Here is a 12023-nt window from a genome sequence, read left to right as displayed (position 1 = left end):
ATCAAGCAAAAAGGACAGCTATGTCTCACAAATGGGCAATAATTTCGCAACTCAATTGCACATTAAGAGGATATCTGGTAAGTTAAATAGGTTTTTCCTTATTTCTCATGTACGTACCTATGAAGCACCGTCCAACAAGTTTCTTAAGCCCATTCACACCTTGATAGCTCCGCCGAAGAAATTTGAGACCTTATCTCCTAGCACGATGAAATAAATAAGTTACCTTAAAAATATGCCCTATTATAACACAACATAATAATAACAATTTAATATCAGGTTTTTCATCGTCCTTATCAATTCATTATTACATATATAAATTTCCAGTAAGACCGTCGGTAAGCGTCTTGGATACAACGTATTAAGACGTCTTGAGAAAGGTCATCTGCCCCTCTTTTTTGTGGATACCTTACGCCGCGCTCGCTTGTTCGTGGTTTTCATCCCAGAAACTTAAAGCCCAAGTTGCCATCTGTTCTACACGTTATATGATATGCTCACTGCTACTTCAATGTGCCCACCCACTGGTCTATGTCGGCTACTTTCGTTCGTCTACGGATCTCCTCATTATTGGTACGATATTGTAAGATTGTACAGGTTTTTATGTTTGGGGAAGCAAAGACTTAAGGAAGCGAGCTCAGCATGTGGTAGTTGAGACAGTAGTTCCGAGTACCGTTGGTTTTAAGCCTCTTCTAGCTTGTTGAGACGTTTAAAGTTTATCATATAGTATAAGCCTGCCAGGTAAAATTGGACAAAATACACTTTAAGTGTTTTTATTACGATTTTTTTTTAAAAAATACATGATAAATAGGGGTACGGAAATTTCGTATTTACGAAATAGATGCGAATAAATGCGAAAATTACATATAAATGCGAATAAATGCGAAATGTATGATAGTGTTCGTATTGATTATTAAATTATTATCGTATCGCCCAAGTCGCGACTCGCGTCAATTGCAGTTGCAAATTGCAGTTTTATATCTTAATGATTATTTGGATTACATAAATTACTTTTTTGATGAAGTAGAGAATCCAAATTCAATAAACATATTGCTGGAAAGCTTTTCGAAAATTCCTTTTTTCCAAGGATTTCCTCAAAATGAGGTAATTGATGGGTATGCGCACTTTCATAGGTTACTTCTTCGGCCTATTAATATAAATGAAAATCCCAATATAAGGGACATATTGTTGGCTGTCAAATGCAACTTTCCGTCCTTTGCTGAAGCAGCATTACAGAGTATTTGGAATCCAACCAACAGCGTGGACGCTGAACGCTTCTTCAGCATAAACAATGTCGTCGTGACGGATCGAAGAACGACGCTTAAGGAGTCAAATGTTGAAATTTCTACAATGTTATCTTTTAATTAATTAAAATTGTTTAATGTTAAGACTTGTCCTTTGAAATTTTGTATTTTGTTAAACTTTACTTTCATATTTAGTAATAAAATTACTAAACAAGTATTTTTGTTTAATAAATACCTAATTTACACAAATTTTATAATTTCAAAAATATAAATGCGAAATTTATGCGAAATTTTTAAATTTTGAAAAATGTAAATGCGAAATTGGTGATTTTTTTTGCGAAATTTCCGTACTTCTAATGATAAATAATAAACACAAACAAATCAAAATGTTAAAGAAAAAAAAGATAAAGGAAAAAAATCATATACTGATTAAAACCTTAAGACGGAATTACTAAGAATAAGAGAACTTACAAGAGACGAATTACTAACACGACAAGAAAAAATTTCTGTTTCGTCTAGAATACTAGATCTTTAGTTTGTTGTAAAAACCTGATTATCTTGTTACGCTAAAGAAGAAACTATAAAGCTTTACCAGCTTGTTTTCTCAAGAGAAAAGTTGTAAATAACAAAACCTTTTTGCTTCTTTTAGTCTTTTTAAATGTAAATCATATACCATGTTACATTAAATACCGTTTACTACGTTTTAAGCAATGGTTCATTCAACATTTTCTATTTTGAATGAAAGTTGTGGTAAAGATTAATCTGTATGTCATATTTAAATTATTAAGTACAACTTAAAACTAGTACATAGTGAGAAAAACAATTACAAATTCTTTTCTTGTTAAGTTAATAAAAAGTATAACAATAAATGTTTTATTTATTGACAGACTGGTAATATTTTAATAAATTCTTCTCTCTCACAGAGCTAAATGGATAATTTAACATTAATATTAGTCGCATGAACCTTGTTTTAACAGTTAAGTCCATATAAAAATGTATTCGTTTTAAAATATTCTTCTCATTTTGACCTTTCGTTTTATAATATTGGTTGAACATTTGATTCACAATTCAGTTAACTTTTGTTTCGTATTGTATTTGATATGATCTTACCGTACACCTTATTCATATTAAGATTTTCACAATGACGGAACTGGTCGCCTCCAAAGGGACAGAATTCAAGTCGTTTAAACGCTCCGACCATAGCTAAAATTTCTTTAAGTTTGCTCTCCGGTACTTCTTCGGGCATTTTGAATTCCTTCCAATTTGCCACGTGATATTTAGTTTCGGATTTTTGGTTTATTTTAATATTTTTTTTCTTTGTTGTATTTAAACTAAATAATGTATTTACAAGAAGATTTATGAAGAATACCTGAAAAAGTGGTTAGCGTTGAAGTTAGTTAAATAAGGTTTTAATAATCCATGCACGAAACCGTCAACCATGTGCCACCGTTGTGGCAGCAAGACGTCACGGCTAAGCACACGCTCGAGGGGCATCTTAGGATGGTTTATACTCCTCGTGCGCCGAGCACTCACTGACATTGTGGGGAATGACCTCTAGTTACCAAGATGCTACAGTAGAGGCAACGCTGGTTTAACCTTCTGCGAAAAAATGATGATTTTTATGGTCCCCTTCAGGGGGGGGGGGGCTCTGGTTCCCCTATCTTATTTTTGGGACAGGTATATATTTTACAATGATTTTTTTACAAATTTCCCTATTTTCACCCTCTCTTTCTCACCTTCCACAATTTTTCTCTTTCTTTCCTCTTTCATCCTTCATACGTTCTATTATTCTCACAACATTAATTTACATTACATTCACTCATCGCCTCCCAATCTTTGCCATATTTCTTGCAATTTTTATTATTATCATTTCCTATTTACTATTTTTACTTTTATTTCCTCCAATTTTTCATTTTCATTCATTTCCTATATAAAAATTTCTTCTTAATATTACTAATGTAAAAATATATTACGATGTCTTTTCCTTACACGGTTTTGTTACGCTTAATTACAACATTTATTTCCTTGTAAAAAAAAAACGAAAAAGTGATGTTGCAGAAGAAGGCTGCGTAGAACGAAATCTCATGGAAGCTGCGCACTATGTGGCCTGTCTACTGCCATTTCAACTTGCCAATCCGCTGGGATATATCCGTTACTTTCGTTCGTCTACGAAGAGAAACTCACCGCCATTTAAATGCATATTTTATGTGAATAATAATTAGGTAGATATTTATATTCGTTGCAACATAATTCAGGTTCTACAATATATATATGTATACGTAACGTAATTTAATTTTAGCTTACTATAAAAAAAGTCTTCATCGTAAACATTGCTCACGTCAACACCAGATATATTTCAAGTGACATCTGTACGACAGGGAGATTAAATTAACATTCTTTTGTAACTAATTGTTAATTTAAATTCTTATTAAGAAGTGATTCGTCGCAGTAACTTTGAGTGTTTTTAATTAATTCCAATTACCGTTCTGATGATTTGAAACTGTAAATGTATTTAATTAACGTGAACTCGTGATTAAAATATTTAAAAAGATTAATATATACAGAATAATTTACATAGTGTTTCACTATATGTTTATAAGGTTTAAAAGAGTAAATTTTAGCATCTTCATCAGCAAAAAGCTTCAGAGTTTTTTTACTTTTAAACATTCTGAAATATGTTACATCAATTTAGTTTTTGTAATAGGATGCTACAGGCTAATTACTTCTGGCGATAGTAAACAGTAATTAACTTTAATATAGTAAATTGAATTCTTAAAACGCTTTTTCTAACTATTTTATCGTTGAGTATAATAAATAAATTCTCAAAACTTAGGATGGAGATGACAGATATAAAGGAAAGTGCAATATATGTAATAAACCCATTTTTATAATTTTAATTTACAATAGAATCATTGCGTTATTACATAATGCATAGATTTCCATTTATTTAAACACAATTTCATCAGAGAATTTGCATAAGGGTCTCGAATACAGCTTTACACACACATGCACGCGAAACTTATGTTGCGCACAAAATTCCACGGCACGAAGCGAAGGGTAGCGGTTAAGTGTTGTACTACTTTAAGAGGCCAGGGAACTCCTTCCATTAAGAAAAGGTGTCAGCAGTGTCTTCCTTATCTTAATCGGTCGAGAGGTTTCGAGTCACGTACCGCATTGTTTCGTATTAAATCATACTCTTTGTTATTTTTTAAAGCACATACAATAATTACTTATAAAAATCGTAGTAACCAAAAATGCTGAAACGATTTTTACTACAGTTTTTACGCTAATTTATTGTATTTATATTCCTGAATAACCAATCAAAATTAAAATATTATTTAAAAAGCAATGTGCCTGTATGCAAACATTATTTATTACTTGAAACAATTTTCCAAACAATTTTTTTAAACACTTCCATCATTATAATCATTGCCATGTCAGTCGTTAGACGTCAACTTCAAGATATAGGCCTCTCCGAAGTTCTTGCGCTGCCCGTATCCAGTGACTTACTGCGATCTCTAATATTATACGTGAAATGATCATCTTAAGAAATGGCTTCTTGAGTCCTTAGAAGATGCTCTCTAAGCTACTACAACAAAATTAATTCTGTCAGTCTAGGATGATTACTTTCTTCATTAATTTATATAATATCAAGACATATTAAAAAAAAAACAGTGCGAACTGCTACTGTAATAATAACATTAGATTTTCATTGTAGCGTTGTATCATAAAGCACAATGTTTCTTAACAAATTCTTTTTAGTTACCATTGATAATCTCAATCTAGTAATAATATCTGCGATATTCAGCCCGAGTCGAGACTCCCGAGGAAGCCCTCGGGCTAAGTTACGTAAACGAGGATTAGACTAAGCGCCTTTCGCGCTCTTTCCCGTCAATCTCTTGGAATCTCTTCTTGTATAGATCAAGGCATATCAATTAAAATAACTTATTTATGTTTAAATAAAATTGGTTCTTATTCACTAAGCTGTTTTAACTCTATAGTATACATCTTAAAATAAAAGAGTTGTTTCTATTTTCTTGAAAAAATTTATTTCTTTTTCCATTAAAACCATTCCCTGCACCTTAACAAAAATATGAAAAATAAATCTATACATTTGATAGAACTGTCCTCGAGATTTGCTATAGAAAACATATTAAACGATTTTTTGATATTTGTAGTATTGTAATTATCAAGCGGTATGTTTTAAGAACGTGAAATTAAAATCAATCCTAATTGTTAATTGTTCAGAATTATTAATCTTATACGTTTATCACAGAACACCAATAAATATTTTTGTGAAATTTTCGTTAAATGTTGAGACAGCTGTCACCTGTGACAGTTTAAGAGGTGCTTTGAAACCTACTTTAATAATTTAGCTTACGTAACTCTGCAATTACGATTTCAACGTCAACATCATGTCGTAGGTGTTTTCAGACTTCTGCGTACATTTTTAATCGTTTTATTATCCGTTAATTCAGGACAAATTTAATTTTTTGGTTGAACAAAATTTTTTCTTCAAATAACTTGTATCTCGTTGGTTTGGAAAGAATTAAAAAAGGTTACATTTAAAAAAGGAACGAGATTCTATGATCTTTGTTTCCAGCTATTTTTCATTTCTTTACTATCAGTCAAACTGAGTCAATCTGTTGGAGAAATTCCATATATTATAAATGAAGGGTGCATTAATAGCAGATTAATTTGGTGCTTTGAAATTGGACGTTTCTGGCATTCTATTCACTAGGAATCCCTGTATTGGATTCTAAGTGTATTATAGTACGAATAAACGAACTCACCGCAGAGCTAATTTCTATCGTGAAACTCAGTACAAAATCTGGTATTCCACACATGTGTATTCTAAAATATATTTTGTATATATTTTACACATTAAATATATGACAATCGAGTGTGACGTGCAGCTACATAAATTAAAAGCCTTGATTTCAAAGTTCAAAGTACTGCGTTACTATTATCTACAATTATTTCTTCATTTACCTTAAGTAATAAACAAAAAAAATATTATGTAATGAATTTTGAATAGCAATATAAAAATATTTGTATATTTCTGAATTTCAAAGAAACAACTTTATAAGAATTTCAGTGCACTTAGCGTTGATGATAAATAAAAATTTATTAGTGACACAAATTTGCAGTTGGATCTCCCAAAAAAAAAAACAGTAAAGAAAAAACTCGATTGTAATAAATTTAGATAAAACTTGAATTCAATAAATCTAGTTAATAAAGTCCAAATTTCGCAGTAAATAAATCTAACCAAGTTTTTCTTCCGAGTATAATTTTCAAAGAGCATTTAATAATTAAGTAACAAAGCGTGTCGGACCTTTTTATTTATTTCCATCGTTTATACTTGCTACACTTGGATGCAAATTTCTGAAAGAAAGCTTTATACGAATTTTTTTAAAAGATTGTCTTCACGAGAATGTTGTGGTTTAATATATTTCTAATACCTTTTTGATTTATTTAAACATCTGAATGTTCTTTTGTTTCCGTGTCGCAGGCGGAACGGATAGAAAAAGCTTTTAATATATCTAGTGAGGAGACACAGACTTTGCTACCCAGTGCTATTGACAGCTCATTACTGTACAATAGCGAAGATTTATTACTTTGATTTCCAACTTTCATTATGTGGAGTACGGAATTGTTACCGCAAATAAACTACGTTCTACAGGTTGATTAGAAAAAGATGTAATAGCTTTGAAAGGACGAATTTTAGCTTATTCGTTAAACAATTAATGTGTGGTATCTAAAAATCAATAATTTCTGAAACAATTAGTAATTTAATGATAGTATAGTAACAAAAATCGGTTTTAAAATTCGGATTACTGCATATTAAATTTAATTATTGTTTACTATTTGTTCTTGCAGCCTTTGTACTGCCTGATTCTCGCCTTTAAATATATACAGTCTCTGTCTATACAGGGTGATTGGAAATATATAAACTGTATATTGACTTACTAATGTACCAAGGGTTTCCAATACGTTAATCACCTTTTTTGTTAAAAATTTCTTCACTATTTTTGTTCTTTAAGGTGGAATTATAAAGTAACATGAACTGTTTTGTGCTGTAATAATTTTTTTTTCATCTTTCAGGAAGTTTCATTATGCTCTTTTAAAATTTAACGACTGAGACTTAAGCAAGCATATTTATATAAATACCGCTACGTAAAACTATTGGGCTGTACGGAAGAAACTGATAGGATAACCTAACATATTTTATTCAATATTCCGTTAAAGCGATCTAGTTACAAATCGCGAGCAAGTCACGTGTTTTAATTTACACGTGTAGGCAGCTTAAATTTCACATGCAAGGAGACCCGCTAGTGGGAAAAATAACTTATTACGGCGACAGTGCACGTCATACGTCCACCCGTCTCGTTAATCTCTCCCACCACTGGCATTATCAAAGCAATGACGCACGACAACCAAACAGCTCCACTGCTTCGCACGGATTTATTTCATCCGCTAAAGTAACGTCACAAATTCATTGTTCTGAAATAAATGGATTTGATCGGTGAACAATTCGTTTAATATTCAAAGCCTCATCTATAATACATTGCTTTAAGGTTGCATCGTCACCAATCACTAGTGACCTGGATTGGAACGTCTTTATCTTGTACCGTGTACTACAAAATTGATAAGGCATATATGACTTAAACAAATTTGAATAACTTGCTAAATATTATCACTCCTTATATCAATTGCATTCAAACAATAGTCACACTTAACTTAAAAGTTTTTTATTTTATTTATAACTTCAATTTCCTATAGTAATGAAACTTCAAATGGCGACTATTTATGTTAACTTTTAGAACAATATTATATTCTATTATATTTAGAGTGGAAGGATAATCGAAAGTGGACTCTTCGCACCGATCTACAAACAAATTGATATTAATAATTTCGAGTTTCTGGTATCCTTCGCTTGAATTGAAAATCCGGGACACTTATCCATATTAGAGCCGTAACATTACATGGATTCACTGTCTATTCCAAGTCTATCGCGTTAATTGAAGAGGCTTTGAGTGCAGTGTCCGAGTTCGAGTTCTAATGTCCCCCGTTTTTGGGTACCTCGCTTTCTCCCCTACTAGCAGGGGCTATTCATGCAATTATAATTTTCACTGAATTTTATTATCGTCATGCGCTTCTCTCACCCTTCTTAATATCTTCCACTCATTTCTCTTTCTCGCTCCACTTCCAACGCCTTCTCTGCAGAATTCTATATTTTCAACTTGTTTTATTTTTGTTGGCTTAATTTTGCTTTTTACATTTATTTGCCTAAGTTTAATATTAATATTGTTTTGTTTTTCTTACTATCTATAAAACAGTTTACTTTTAGTCAACTATTAAAATTATTACATTTAATTTTAACTTTTCTTTGTTTTTTTTTATTTTATTTAAATTATTTCAGTTAGACCCTTTATTTGTGGGCACTTAACGCAGGTCTTATGCCCTTTCTACATAAGTTTAAACATCTGGCGACTATCCTTATTGTTCACTAGTGAGGCGATGGTTCCTACGAAGGTAGTCGGAGAACCCCGCGTGCCCCGTAAACATCTGGGCCAGAACCATTCAGCTTTATCTGACGAAGCACGCGGTGTGCTGAAACGGCCTCCGGAATGCCTCGTAGCAAATTTAAAATGGCGTCCTTATAACACTTTCACTGTGCAAACTCTTCCCCAGTGCTGTCTTTCTTATAAGAGCAGACGGGTCCAATGTCTCGGGCCCCCATTCTCAGAGTGGCTCCGAACAGCTGAAAATCTCTACCACATTTATCGTGAAAACATTTTTAAACATTACACTTTTTTACAAAAAAAAAATACTGCTGAAAATGAGATAATGGAAATAAATCGTAAGCTTATGTATTTTGTATGTTTACGACTGAAAAATTATAGTAAAGCGTTATTTGATATATGCGTGCTTTAATGGAAGTTTTCATTAACTAAATGAAATGATTAATTTAAAATTTAGCAAAACGAAATTTCGTTAATTAATTAATTTCAATATTAAAGAAAATACAGACGAATTAAAATGAACGGGAACCATCAATAATTGAAAAAAAAAATTGTAGTTAAAATAATCTTCAGAATAGATTAAGTTAAAGTAAAAGTTTCGAATTAAAGTGAAAAGAAATTATAATCTATTATACGATTTGTTAGTACAACAGTCGAATTTGGCCAATTGCCTAAAAGATACGTACATACGAATTTGCATAATATTATCGTGAAAACGAATGCATATGAGATAAAAATATAAAGTTAAGGAGTCGGCGAATTTAAATATTTCTGCGTTACTTAACCTAATAAAGTGAGATGTATCAAAAGATACTTTTCCAAATGTTTAATTTGCTTTGCCTAATGGTTACCAATTGAAGCGGAAAGAGTTTTTTTTCCGCAACTTAGGAATTAAAAAAATATATGCGAAGCACAGTGTACTTGTTACAACTAAGTTATTTGTCAATTATGTGAAAATTATGTCCTTCAAAAAAGTTACTTTGAGAATATAATAGAAGATTTTACCAAACTGAAATCCCGAAATGTTTGCCGTAATTTAAAAAAAAAACTGTCGCTTTCTAATATAGTTAGATTATAATATAATATGCTGTTTGATTACCGCCCATAATAAAGAAAATTTAATTGTTCTAGATAATATAGCGATAAGTAAGTATATGAGTGAAACTGTAGTATTATTGGTTACGTAATTATATAAAACTTAATTATATTTAAATAACCTATATTGTACACATAACACAAAGTAATAAATAGTTTTAAGAACTGAAAAAAGTACAATGGGCGGACAGCCAACCATAGTATGGAAATTGAAAAAAAGTAAAGGTTTGGATCTAATGTACAAGGTATTTCAGAAGATATTATTTAAAGGTTTCAATAAAAGAAATAAACCCATTTTAAATGCGGTCATAAAAAAATTTTAATGTTTTCCTTCGAAAAACACTAGTTGCGCTCCGATGAGCAAACAGTGACGTATGCGAGATGCAGATAACTCGTATCTGAAACAAGACGGGAAGCCTACGGGAAATAATTTATGACATTCGATTACCTTGACACGGTTGCTCGGCGCGCGCGTATCGGTGTGATGTCATACTGTATCTAATCGGATTAACCACTACTCATGAATAGCGTACAAAACAAACTTTGTTGATTCGACCAATCGCAGCCGGACGGGATGACCTGATGGACGACGTTTACCACACGGAAAATACAAGCACGGGGTGGACGGAACCGGGCAATAAACTTGTTTTCTATTCCATTATTCTTTAATGTTTGTATTTTAATTATTTTTAAGTCTTTTCAGCTTTACTACTTGATAGTGCTATTTCTACTATCAAGAATGATTTATAGCGATTATCTATATAATTGTTCAGAAAAATTTCTTTCGTATTTTAAGAAATAAATCTCAACAATTTTAATCAACGTTTTAAAAATAAAAGATATTTTTGGCTATAGTGTTTAGGTGGTTCGATAACTTTTTGCCATCTTGCATCTTGAGTTCTGATGAAAAATCGCGAGTACTATAACAGTATCTGAAGAGTCCTATAGAGAAAAAAACAAGAGGAAATCTGCATGCGTGAGATCAGGCTTATATGGCGAAAGCATTACGACATCCAAGTGAAACTATTTTAATTTTGCCGAGTGGAAGTCCGCTAAGATCGGATTTTACGCAATTCTACCTGCAAGGGAGTTGAAGTTGCGTTCATTAAGTTCTCGAAGCGGGCGGGGGCCAGCTTATATAATATAATATATTTCAAGTTACTGTTGAAGAAGTATTTTGCGGTTAGTAATGAAGCCTATTAATACTAAACAGTTCTTATTTGTCAACAGTGTGTCAAACAAAATTTTAGTGTCTGCTTAAAACATTAATATTTACGAATATCTTCACATTGGCAGGCCGTAACAAAAGATTGTCACCTCATTTGTCACAGTTCTTAGCGACACCAAAAGACATAAATTGCGTAATAAATCTCCTCTAGACATACATTGCTTGCTTTAAATGTACTAATAATAATAACCATATTTGATAGTGAAAGCGTCATTCTTTAAATGAGGTTAATATAAATCGTGATAATTTCAAGATGTTCCCCAATACACATCCGCGAGAACATATTTATCAGAACTGGAATTGACATCCGCTATTAAATTAACCATTTTTTGTGAAATCATAAATATCAATAAAAAATAGTTTATTTAGAAAGCGTTCGCCCTTAACACGAAATAATCCTGTATTATCTTTTATTTTATTGGTAACAATCAGACAGTAATAAACTCGTGACGTCAATTTACGAGGGATCATAAAGATCTTTATAAACGATAAAATTGTTGATTTTCTTATAATTCCAAGATCTATATTATTACGTACAAAAGCCTTCCTGACTTACATAAGTGCGACAACGACGGCGTTGCTCTTATAACGCATGTTACTTCAAAACCGTTTGATTTAAAACTGCTGTTCATTTATATTATTACAAATAAGTATATTAATTGCTTACTCTATTACAATGTAATGAAATAAATTGAATAGAGCATTATTTTTTTTATTAAATAAGACATAGAAAAGCTATGAATTTAAAAATTCTTTAATTAATTCTATAAATAATTAATTAATTTCCTTTAACCGCAAAGTTTACTAAACACTATATCAAATATTTTTTTAGAAGGTTCACTAATATGAGACATTTTAACAAAAAAAAATCTATTTCTTTAAACATGTTACTGTAAAGTTTACACGTGCTTCGGCGAGTAGTGACCATAATTAGTA

Source organism: Battus philenor, unplaced genomic scaffold (assembly GCF_028537555.1).
Source record: "Battus philenor isolate CCGP_79_NKW_IND1 unplaced genomic scaffold, ilBatPhil1.0.hap1 SCAF_19, whole genome shotgun sequence".
Lineage (NCBI taxonomy): Eukaryota > Metazoa > Arthropoda > Insecta > Lepidoptera > Papilionidae > Battus > Battus philenor.
This window is presented reverse-complemented; position numbering follows the sequence as displayed.